Genomic DNA, 12609 nt, shown 5'->3' with positions numbered 1-12609 from the left:
TGGAATTAAACTGAGTGGAGTGGAATAGAGTTGATGAATGGAACTATGTGCACTGGATAAACAGAGGGAGCTGCCCAGCAGAATTGATGCTGGCATATTTCCCCACTCTCATCCGAATATAGAGTGTATTCAAATCTCTGGCTCTGCTAATCAGCATAATACTGAGTCACAGAAGAGACAACAAAGTGGGATGTTTGATTCAAAGTTAGTCTCTTTGTTTAATTAATCACCATTCTTGAGAAAGAGGGAGGTATGTTTTAAAACTGAACTCCCTTTGTGCTTTTGAATATATTCTCCAAATGCAAAGATTGCCAAAAGGTGCCTACCTCAGATTCCTCTTGAGGAGCATGTTTATCCAGTAGACACTGATGTGAATTTCAAAATTACTCTACCCTATTCAGACCATTCTTTAGAAGATCAGATTTGGCTATTTCCTGATCAATAACAATAGAAATACTTGAAATAACAGAATCAGATCTTGGAAACTACATTCTCCACCCTACACAGTGTAACAAGATTAGGAAAGGCTGCAGAAAACTCAAGATTTAATTATTTGAGAATATGGCCTTCAACAGACATGTGCAAAAAAAGGACAGACCTCTGGGCAGTCCTAGGTCAAGCTTGAGCCAGCAATGGCACATGTGAGATGCAGGAAGTGAGGTAGAGAACAGCCTCTGGAGTTCTCGGGACTTCCTGGGAGGAGGGCTAGAGTTCAGTTCGAGGTTGGAGCTTGAGGTTGGAGGAGCCCCGCAGACTGCTTTCCTTCAGATTGGTCACATGAGTGATAAGGACTGATCCCTTTCCCTTCTTTGGCTCTCCAAGGCCTTAATGCCTGATTTGGCTCAGCCTGAGCCACAGTGGTTCTGAGTTAAACTTCTTTCCTTCTCTCCCTTTTTCCTTCTCTCTCTCTCTCTCCTTCTCTCTCTCTCCCTCTCCCTCTCTCTCTCCCTCTCTAATATTTTCTTCCTCTTGTTATTAAATTTGGCAGCTGACTTGGGTATTTTATTATTTGGAATTTCCCTTGGTGACCATTTAAATTTAGATTTTCTCAGTCTCAACCATAATATTCACCCTTTACACTGAATGAGGAATATGAAAATCTGGATTTCAGTATCTTGCTCTGCCAGCAACATAACTTGGAGGTTTGGAGAGGGGGATAAGGAGTGGAAGAGGAGAAGTCAACTTATTTTGGCTCCCAGATCAGAAAGGGACCACAGAAAATGTTTTCTATCAAATCTCCTCATTTAAGAGTCTTAATGGGGGGAATGTAACAATCCAGTGGCCACCAATGAATGTCTCTGGGCTCAGTTTCTCCATTTTAAAAATTAATCAATCAAAAGCCATCTATGGAGATGGGTGATTTAAAACCAGAAATGAAATACACCCTATCCTCATAGAGGCTTGCATTCTATCACAAAGTTAATGGCTGCTTTTTTATCTACCTGGTATATTACAAAAGATAAGCAAAATAGCACATGGAAATGAATTGAGATCTTTAGAATAGAAGTATTATATTTTATGAGGTTTATTAAGGATTATTAGAAATCAAGGAATAAAGAAAATACAAAATAAGAAAACCACGTGCCTAGGGCTGATTTGCCCATTCAAAGCTTACTTATTACATCTTGCAAATCTCTGAGCAGAGCGCCTGGGAGGCAGAGACTGCCAGTTAAATACTAATTGTGATCTCAACTAGATGGAGACTCAGGTGAGATTATAGGGACTTCTGGGAAATACCAAGGACTTCTGGGGATTGAAGTCTAGGGTTCAAATCTCCATTTTACAGAAGAGAGATCCTATGTAAATCCACTGTTGTTATTGCTTTATTATAATTATGTATGGATGTTGTATGCATAATCAGAATGTTGTATGCATAATAAATAACTCCAAGTTTCCCTGTCTTAGGGAGCCCAAAATAGGAAAATGAATAATGATTTTCCCTACATTTCCAACACCATTTTGAATCTGTGTCAACCCTCTTGAATCCAGGAAGGTACCATCATGCTCCATCATGCCCAGGGCCCTTTGGGAAGGGTAGAAGGACCCAATTGTGTTTTTGAGAACTAGAGGATGGAGCTTACACGCTTTGGATTCAGTCCCTCCTCACCATTTAGGTTATAGAGTGATGGTTCGTTGGCCTTGGCAATGCTTGAAGATTGCCTGTAAGTTCTAAAAAGAGTATAATACTGGTGGAAGGAGTAAGAACACCAGTAAACATCAGAGACCACTGAAGTATTGGATGGAATAATAGTGCCCACATATTGAGTCCTCCATCATTTCCTAAATCTCAAGCTCCCAAACTGATCATCTCTCCATGTACAAATGACCACATAGTTACTTGTGATTCACACAGTCCTTCTTACAATGTTCTCAGCACTGTCTGAGTTGATGCACAAAAGATTGAAGAGTTGTCGAACTTGATTTCTTGCTAAATAAAATATGAACACAACATGGTTTCCCTCCCAGCTCCATGAGATTCCCTAAGGGTTAAGCACTTATTTTCTGTGCTATCTGGCCAGTTTTTTGCTAGCCAAGTCAGAAGATCACGTGGGGGTGTACGGGGTATTCAGTAAAGACTAATACTTCTGGTTGGAGGAATTGAGCCCTTTTTAGGGCTACTTTCCTCCTTTGGTGTCCGCTTGCCATCCAGCTCTCTCCTATGGCTCCAAGAAGCTATAGCATGCACAGTGGCCAGACACCGGTAAACCATCTTGACAGAAGGGCTCAACCAGGTTGAGGGTAATTGATTGGCCTCGATCTATTGGTGAGTTAATGGGTGTCTACCCCAGGCATGTGAAGACTTCCCCTGGTAGAAGGAACAATTTGTTCCAAAGACCATGAAGGTGGATGATGCCTGCACTGTAGACTTTTGTCTTGCCGCTGGACTTCAATGACTCTAGAAGAGAGAATGAGGCTGATGAATTTTCAAAATTCTGCCTCACTTAAATCCAATTTACACATATCAAAAGACACCCAATGATGTCATTTTGATCCTCTTTGGGTATGAAAGGACAACATCCACTTGATTTTGAGCTAGAAGGGGGGCCTCTAGAGGGCTATGAGGTCATGGAACGGCTGTTAATTAATTGACCATTTGGATTTATTGAGCATCTGCTATGTTGCTCAATACTGTGCTAGACACTGGAAAAGAGCCACCAGTTGGGAGGGTGGCAGGGAATGATGAGAATTTGTCCATTCATGGAGAAGTTCATGATTCTTCCCTCTGGGACAAAGAGAGAAAGGTTGGAGTAAATAATCAAAAATGGTCCACCTCAGCTGGAAAATTCAGTGTAGGAGGACTTTTTGCTGAATGAAAAAACACTTTAACAAAAAAATACATTATGAGAAATGGTTAAATTTTAGCATAACGGTCATGGTATAGTAGAAAGAGCACAGGATTTAGTCAGAAGACCTGGATTCAAATCTTGGCACTGACCCTAGGCAGTGACCTTGGGCAAGTAGGAGGAAGTATGGAGCATGGAGTGCTATGATCTCAGTTCTTGGCTCTCTTGCTTAATACTTGTGTGACCTTGAAAAAATGCCTCTGTTTTCTTATCTGTAAAATGAGGGGGTTGGATCTTGAAGATCCCTTCTAGTCATCTTATCTTTTGAGTTTCACTTTCCAAAGCTGAAAAAGTAGAGGGAGGGGAAGGGGGTTGGATTTGCCTCTAAAGTTCTTTTTAATTCCAAATCTATGACCTCTCAGTTTGTCTGAGACTTATTGGCCAGCTTGTTCACAAGGTTGCTGAAACAATTTTTCCTCTCCTTGGGGCTTAGCTGGGTCTTTATCCCTAACACAAAGGCAGGAAATATTTTCCAAGCAGGCTGGAAGAGCTTGAGCAGCTTTCTCAACATTTCTACCTCTGGAGCCCGTACCTATAGTAGCAAGAAATGGATTATTCCAGTCCATGTAAAATCCCATTATAATAAACTCCATGGGACATTCATTCTTGCTGGGGAATTTGGTCATAATGAATACACTGATAGAGATTACAGTTCCTTCTTTCCAAGGGCTGAATTGGAAAGAAAATAAAAGTTCAGAATCTTTAGTGGGGAGGACCAGGGAGAAGGAGTGCTCGAACCCTGTCCAAAGTCAAAGGTGATGCCATGTAGGTGTGTTTGGTCCACTCCTTCTTTCATTTGGTCAGCTCCTCCATTGATTTGTGTCAGAAGCGTTTAAGTTTAAGAAAAATAAAGGATTTGAAATTGAATTTAATAAGATTTTAAGGAGCTTCTAAGTACCAGATACTGGGCTGGGCACTGGAGATACAAAGACAAAACCAAAACAGTCCCAACCTTCAAAGAGCTCGTACTCTATTGGGAAAAATAAAAGAGTTCCAAGAAATGCAAGGAATCCTGTTTTATAGTCAAAGCACAACAAGCCTCCCACTCTAGAAGAGAGCTTAATTCAGGTCTCAGCCTCAAGGAGAAGTGAGATGATCATCTGTTGGGAAATCATAGAGAGGGTTTCTGATTGGGAATTCCAACTCAAAGATTCCATTATTCTTTCAAGGTCTGGCCAACCCTGCTCCACCTGGTCGATTCATCAGTGATGCTCTATTAGAGCTACTCCTCGGCGCTTGGCTTTTCCCAGAAGGCAGGATCTTTATTTCCCCCAAGATTTGCAAATGTTTCCCAGAAGTCTCTTTGGAATTTTATTAGAATTTCATATATTCTGACTCTGCTATTTTGATTTCACCTCCTCTGACTATGCTTCTTACACGCAGCCAAGTTGGAGATTAGTGGGAATAATGAATGCTTGAATTTATTCTGCCTCTTTCTACTAGGCCAGGGGCACTGGCCATATTTTACATACTTATAACTTCAAATAGAGGGGATTATAATACATGCCACCACTTCATGGGGCTCATTATTCTTCCTGATCAGAACCTAGATGCATGCACTGTGCTCGACTCTGGCTCAGCGTCTCAGAGCCAGGGACATTGACTCTCAGGGTCTTGGGACTTCCTGAGGAGTTTGTGATGTTCTTTTTTTCTTCCGCCATTGGTTTGGGTCCCCATCAGCTGTGTTTCCTCCTATAGTCAGGGGCCGATGGCTACCCTACTCCCCCAGTTTGATCTAGCCATTTCATCTCGATGAGCTCTTATGAAGGAATATTGACTTGTTCAGAAAGCAAGAACAAATCCAGAACCATTTTCTCCAGTGCCACAGGAGCATCCCTACTCTCCAATATACCACCTTGGTCTCTGGGGAAAATAGGCTCAAATGAGCTCAACTCCTTACATAGCTTGACTCCAACCAAGTTCATGTTTGCCTGCACCATGTTGGGCAGCTGTTCCCACACCTCAGCTTCCACTGGACTAGGGCACCAGGAGTACTCCCGAAGGTCACTCCTGGTTCCTTGGGGCATCAGTGGGGTTGTGGTCCCAGAACCAGACAGAGGGAACTTGAAACTTACAAGTTCTCCTCCTCCTCCTCCCTCCAGCCAGAAGGGAAAAGAACAAACCCAGAGACCAAGGACAAAGAGGCCACAGGGCTCCAAAGGGAACATAGCCTCTCCCCTTGTAGCACGTTCCCTCCAATGAGGCCAAGTCAGATGGCCAAAGCCGATTCAGGCCTTTTTGAAGATGCCTCTGGTTCTAGTTACCATTCAAGAAGCATTCCTCCCACCACATAGTTAAGGTTGAAACAAGTTATGTGAAATGTCTATGAATTGGAATCCCATTTCTCTGGTTTCCTTCAAGACTTGGATGAAGGGGAAAGCTGGGTGGTTCAGGGAATGGAGAGCCAGGCCTAGAGATGGGAGGTCCTGGGTTCCAATCTGGCGTCAGACACTTCCTAGCTGGGTGACCCTGGGCAAGTCACTTGACCCCCATGGCCTAGCCCTCACCACTCTTCTGCCTTGGAACCAATATACAGTATTGATTCTAAGAGGGAAGGTGAAGGTTTAAAAGAAAAAAGACTCCAATGAAGCACCACTTCCTACAAAAAGCCTTTCCCAAGTGCCTTCCTTCTAAGGCTCCTTCATGCCTACTTTGTATATTTCTTACATCTACCTCTAAATAGGTTTGTTGGTTCCTTCATTAGCACGGAAACCCCTTAAAGTCAAGCACTTTTTTCTTGTATCCTCAGTGTTTATTATTGCTAAATTATTTATTGTGTAACCTCTGACAAGTCATTTCCATTTAGGAGGTCTTAGTTTTTTTGCATGTGAAAAAAGGAGGTTGGAACAGATTATTTCCCTTGTGCTTCCCAGTTAGGAAATTGCCATTCCAGGAAGATGGAGGAAATGGTCAGAGTGGACTCCTGCACATTATAGACCTAGATACAAGTTTGGTTTTTTTTACGTTTTTAGATCCATTTCCAGCTGCCTACTGTTTGGAGTTTTGTGGTTTCTTTTCTGATTTGACTGTTTCATGAAATAAACTCTACCAGCCAACAGCATGAGATAAGAGTTTGGAAAAGGGGAGCTAAGAGAAACAAAGCAGCCCTAAGGTCTTGGGGAGTTGCTGATCCTACCCTTGTCAACCACACTTGGACATCCTTTTTGGTGTTTGGTTCTGGGTGGCAGATATTAAGGACGTGGGTCACTTTCCTTATCTGTTCAATGAACATCGTGGATTTAATATGTCTCCTAAGGCTCCTTCCAATTGTTAACAATCCTAAAAAAGCTGGAGAACATTTACAAGAGAACCACCAAGGGGCAGCTAGTAACACCATAGATAGAGAGGCCTCTGACACTTCCTGGTTGTATGACTCTGGGCAAGTCACTTAACCTGGATTACCTAGCCCTTGCTGCACTTTTCTCTTAGAATTGATACTAAGACAGGAAGTAAAAGGGGAGGGAGACAGAGACAGAGAGAGAGAGAGAGAGAGAGAGAGAGAGAGAGAGAGAGAGAGAGAGAGAGAGAGAGAGATACAGAGAGAGAGAGAGAGAGGGAGAGAGAGAGAGGGAGAGAGAGACACACACACATACAGAGACAGAGAGAGACAGAGACAGAGAAAGAGAGAGGGGAAAAGAGGGAGAGACAGACAGAGACACACACACACAGACACAGAGAGAGATACAGAGAGGGGGGAGAGCAAGCGAGCGAGTGAGAAAGAGAGAGAGAGAGAGGAAGGGAGGGAGGGAGACAGAGACAGAGAGACAGAGACAGAGAGACAGAGACAGAGAGGGAAAGATGGAGAGACAGACAGAGACACACACAGATACAGAGGGGGTGGAGAGAGAGAGAGGGGGGGGGGAGGGAGGGAGGGAGAGACACAGAGACAGAGAAAGAGGGAGAGAGACAGAGAGACAGAGAAGGAGGAAGGGAAGGAGAGACAGAGAGACAGAGACAGAGACAGAGAAAGAGGGAGAGAGACAGAGACAGAGTCAGAGAAAGAGGGAGGGAGAGAGAGAGACAGAGAGAGACAGAGAGAGAGAGAGAGAGAGAGAGAGAGAGAGAGAGAGAGAGAGAGAGAGAGGAAGGGAGGGAGGGAGGGAGAGAGAGAGAGGAAGGGAGGGAGAGACAGAGAGAGAGATAGAGAGAAAGGGAAAGAGAGACAGAGAGACACAGAGAGAGACCCAATGAGATGGCAACCAATTCAGGATCAGCTAAGGGAATTGGGGATATTTAAGCTAGAGAAGAAGAAATTCAAAAGGGTAGATGATGGTTCATGATGAACTATTTCATCCCACAGAAGAGCAATGGGGCTATTTGGCTCCAGAGGACAGAATTAAAGCAGTGAGTGGAAACCTTCCTCAATGGTCAGCACTGCCCCAAAGTGGTTGCTAGAATAGACAGTGAACTAGCCCTCCCTAGTGAGATCAAGCAGAGGGTGGGGGGCTCCTTGCCAGAGACATGGCGGCCGGGATGGGTGGATCTCACGGCCTCTCAGGTCCTTCCCACTACAGTTCTGGGGTCGTGTGAACCTTTGGTCCTGGTCCTGTGAGTCGTTTGGCTGGGAAAGCCCATACAAGCTCATGAGTCTGAATACGTTTTGGGTCCTGGATTTTTCATCGACTTGCTAATGCTTTCAGATGGGAAAGGAATACCGATTGGGTGCCACCAGGTGCCTGGAGTCCTCCAGGGTCATTTTTATTCTTTCCTCAGGGGAGGTCCAGGAGGGCTGGGCCAAGGCGCTGGGGCTGCTTCCCCTCCTCATCCCCTTTCCTCCCCTGGGAGGTGGGACGGTCCCCGAAAGCACTCACGTGGGCCTCTTCCCAGGGCAGAAGCTGGGAGATGATGCTGTTACTTACAAGACCCTGCAGGACGGGCTCAGCCGAAGGGCGGCATGAATGCACGATGCTCGCATTGCTTTGGCCGTCCTTGGTCTATTTAAAGCCATCGCCGGCCCTGGCATTTGCTAGTTCTGCCTGTGCCTGACTTGAGTTGTAGCACAGCCTTGGCGTGGCCTTGCTCGTGATGGCTCGACTTCTAAAAGGAAAAAAAGGGAGGGACGGAGTTCCCGAGAGGCGTCCAAGTCCCGGCTGTCCTTGGGAAGAAGGCTTTGAACCCGTCTGCCCTTCAGGGCCCATCTAGGGGGAGCCAGGCTGCTCCTGGGGGAGTTGGGCTCTCCCACGTGCCTGGGCTCCTTGGGTCTTTGCAGGAAAAGGGAGGATTTTCCCTTCTACATTTTTCTCAGCGTGATAGATAGATAGTGGCATTTCCCAATAGAGGTTCTGGGACTCTTCGTACCTTTTGTACCATGAGATACATCATACTAACTGGCATTTATTGAATACAATAAAAGCTTTATAAAGCCTTGTACAAATAGTATCTCATTGGATTCTCATGACTGGTGAGATGAGTATTGTGATGCTGATGCCCATTTTGCACAAAGGGAAACTAAGGAGGGTGGTGGTTAAATGACTTGGCTAAGATCATACAGAAACTTAAGTGTCTGAAGCAGGATTTGAACTTGGGTCTCCTGGCTCCAAGGATGGCACTCTATCCTCAGTGCCTGATTACTAATACCTAACATCCATGAAGGGATTTAAGGTTTGCTTAGAGTTTTACACATGTTGTCTCATTTGAATCTAAAAGCAACCCTATGAGGTCGGCGCTATGATCCCTTTGACAGAGAAGGAAAGTGAGGTAGAGGGACGTGAAATGACTTGTCCAGTCACAGAACTAGTCTCTGATGTATGACTTGAATTCAGGACTTCTCGACTCTAAATCCAGTCCTCTGTCCGTTATGCCCCTTGGCTGCCACATGGTTTGATTGAAAGGACAGGCTCAGACCCTCTAGATTGGCCAAGGGAACGAGGAGACTTTCTGGGGATGGTTTCATACCCAGCTTTCTGCTAGGGAAGCCGAGGGCTCTGGGTAGGAAAAGGTGCAGTCAGGAATGGCTTCTTACTGTCTGTGTGTCCCTACAGCATGGGTGGACGGCTGTCAGCCGCAGCAAAGTGTTCGGGCCCCCTCCTGCCTCTCAGACGAGATGCTCCTCTCGTTGGCACTGAACGTCTTGTCTAATCTGGAGACTTTTTACACACTTTCTTTGTGATACTCTACGGTCCGTACAAAGCGTTCTGCTTGCTGTTCTTTAGAGGCAACATTCCCTCCCTTATTGCCACGTTTTCACCCAAGCAGGGTCCCTATCAGGAAGGAGTTCCCTCCTCGCGCCTGCCTCTGACACCCTGGCTTCTGTCAAAGCTACAATATTGCCCTGAACAAATGTTATCTGATGTCTGTGCTCATGTGCTGTTCCCTCCTCCCACCCCAACAGCACAAGAGTTCTCTGGGGGCAGAGACTCTTCATCTTGTACCCTTGCGACCCCAGGACCAACACCCGGCCCGGCGCATCGTAAGCGCTTCATAGATGCTTGTTGAATGAGCTAATAAATGGCTGGATGGAGAAATGGCTGGAGGGATAAGTGGATGGAGGGATAGATGGATGGAGGGATAGATGGATGGAGGGATAGATGGTTGGAGGGATAATTGGATGGAGGGATAAATGGATGGAGGGATAGATGGATGGAGGGATAGATGGATGGAGGGATAGATGGTTGGAGGGATAATTGGATGGAGGGATAAATGGATGGAGGGATAGATGGATGGAGGGATAGATGGATGGAGGGATAGATGGATGGAGGGATAGATGGTTGGAGGGATAATTGGATGGAGGGATAAATGGATGGAGGGATAGATGGATGGAGGGATAGATGGATGGAGGGATAGATGGATGGAGGGATAGATGGATGGAGGGATAGATGGTTGGAGGGATAATTGGATGGAGGGATAAATGGATGGAGGGATAGATGGATGGAGGGATAGATGGATGGAGGGATAATTGGATGGAGGGATAAATGGATGAAGGGATAGATGGATAGAGGGACAGATGGATGGAGGGATAATTGGATGGAGGGACAGATGGATAGAGGGATAGATGGATGAGTGAATCACCTTTAGGGACAGCCATATTGGAAGGGTTTGTTCTCTCTGGAGCTGCGTCTCCAAATCAAGGAGCAAAGAGCACATCATATTAACCCTTGATTAACCACCTTGTTTAACTGTATTACTGGAGGGGAGGGTTACAAAGGGAGGTAGAGGCAGTGTTGTAGGACTAATCCTTCAAAGAGCAGATACATCCAAATATTGTTCAGACTGAGCTTTGGAGTGATTGGGCATACATTAATTCTTCTTAATTATATTTATTTAAGTTTAATTTCCAACTCTGAGCACAAATCCATTGGCTGTGGGTAGAGGAAATCAAAAACATTATCCATGCTGGTGAGAATTCAGAATGGGACCCAAGATTAGCCACAAGTAATGAGTGTGAATAATGTTCCAGGGCCTAAAGAATTTTCTGTATTTTCATAAATTTTGGAAAACATGATGCTTAGACCTGGGCGTGCCCCCACTCCCCTCCATGAGGGAGCAGCAGAGAAGAGACTTCCCAGACAGCCTCCTCAAAACTGGCAGGGATCGGCCACATTGTGGGTCTTTGCTCCAACACACTTAAGCATCCTCTTGGAAAGACAGAGTTGGTCATGAAGAATCTGCCTCATATCAGACGTTAACTGGGTATATCAGCCAAACTGGCCCCAGGGTGCTAATGGAGCAGGGGTCCCCCAAATGTAAAAGTCTGGGAGTGCCTCTATAGCAGAAAACAGAATTGACAGGAATTCAGGAAAGTAGGGGGCTGGGGTGAGATAAGGGCTAAGGAATAAGCATAGGGTTAGAGTCATGGGTCGGGAATCAGGAAGACCTGAGCTCAAATCCTGCCTCAGATACCTTGTGAGTCACTTCACTTCTGTCTGCCTCGGTTTTCTCATCTGTAAAATGGGGATAACAATCACGCCTACTTCCCAAGGTTGTTGGGAGGGTCAAATGAGATTCTTTTCCCAAAGTGCCATGTAAAGGTAGGCTATTAGCTGTTTTCATGAGGAAAAAGCAGTGTTGGCAAAGAGGAAGGCAGAGAAGGCTCAGCAATCCAGGTAGTCGACTACCAACTGCACATACAAAAGAAACCTCTTAAGAATGACTTAAGGAATTAAATGGTTCTATTTGACCCCGAATAAAGTATGAGAAAATGGTCAGGAATTTGGATCCAGAAGGGACCACAGAAACCATCGAAGCCCAAATGTGTCATTATACAGAGGAGGAAACCAAGGTCCAGAGAGTTAATTTACTTTCCCAAGGTTGCACAGGTAGGAAGGGGCAGAATGAAGGTGTAAAGATGGGTTCCCTGACTCCCAAGTCGTTGTTCCTTCATTACATCATAACTGTCTTGTAGAAGGATCTCGTGCTATTGTAATTATTATAATATGAATGGTAATTTTTTTTCCATTTTCCAGAGTTGTGCAAGAACCTGAGATCCTATCCACAAGGAACTTCCAGTGTGAAGACTCCCTTCATTCAGAACAAGTCCTAAAGAGCTGCTGAAGAAACTGGGAGACTAAATGGATTGTTGAGGCTCCCCCCACTAGGAAAAGGCTTGGCACAATACCTACCCACGCCCTGCCTCCCTTTTCAGAGACAGCCATTTTCTTACTATTGGAAAAGCTGTCCCTTGCCGTAGCTTGTCATCATCACAAATGCCTGGCACCCTGGCTCTAGCTCAAGCCCCCAGGGGAAATTCAAAAGCCAAATGACCGGGCATCTCCCCAATGGGGTCAAGCCATCACCCCAGCAGCCAAGCCAAGCCCTGGTCCCTCCAGGTCCAAGGGAGTCAGGCTCTCAGGAACAAGCTGTTCCCACAGCCCTCAAGTAACTAGAAAACGCCCTGAAGCCGCCCAAGAACTTCTAAACATGCTCTGACGTGGAGGAGCCCTAAAGCTCAGCCTGGGCAACCTGCCTCCCTCCGGGAAAACCCAGCCCCAGCCCAGAGCTCCCAAATGAAATGTTTCTGGTCTAAGCAATCCCCTCTTTATTCCCAGCTACTTTGTCCTCTTGCAGATTTCCAAGCATTGGAACCCCTCGATGGCTCTCGTGCTAGAGAAGAGCGGCTCCCTGGAAGGTCAAAAGCAAGATGGCAGCCAAGGAAATAAACACGGGCTGCCTTCACCCACCGTATCCACGTGACGCCCTCCCCCTCCCTTCTGTTTATGTCTCAGAAAGCCGTGACTCGTGAGTTATCTGTGTATCCACCCCAGGCTCCAACAGAACTAACTGCCTTTTCTCTGCTACATTGTTATTGTTTTCTGCTGGGCTTTCAGAA

General features: G+C 45.6%; 1 long non-coding RNA gene across 2 annotated transcripts in view; it reads left to right on the top strand.

Annotated features, from left to right (window-relative positions):
- Positions 1 to 12306, top strand: part of LOC103092181 (uncharacterized) — a 33837-nt gene extending 21531 nt beyond the window's left edge. For both annotated transcript variants that reach the window (XR_473649.3, XR_008912508.1), the window contains one exon: positions 11747 to 12306. This is a non-coding gene — a long non-coding RNA (uncharacterized LOC103092181). The remainder of the gene's footprint in view (positions 1 to 11746) is intronic.
- The last annotated feature ends 303 nt before the right edge of the window (positions 12307 to 12609 follow it).

Source organism: Monodelphis domestica, chromosome 5 (assembly GCF_027887165.1).
Source record: "Monodelphis domestica isolate mMonDom1 chromosome 5, mMonDom1.pri, whole genome shotgun sequence".
NCBI classification, from domain to species: Eukaryota; Metazoa; Chordata; class Mammalia; order Didelphimorphia; family Didelphidae; genus Monodelphis; species Monodelphis domestica.
Note: the sequence above shows the minus strand (reverse complement) of the source record. Positions and strands in the feature narration are given on the sequence as shown.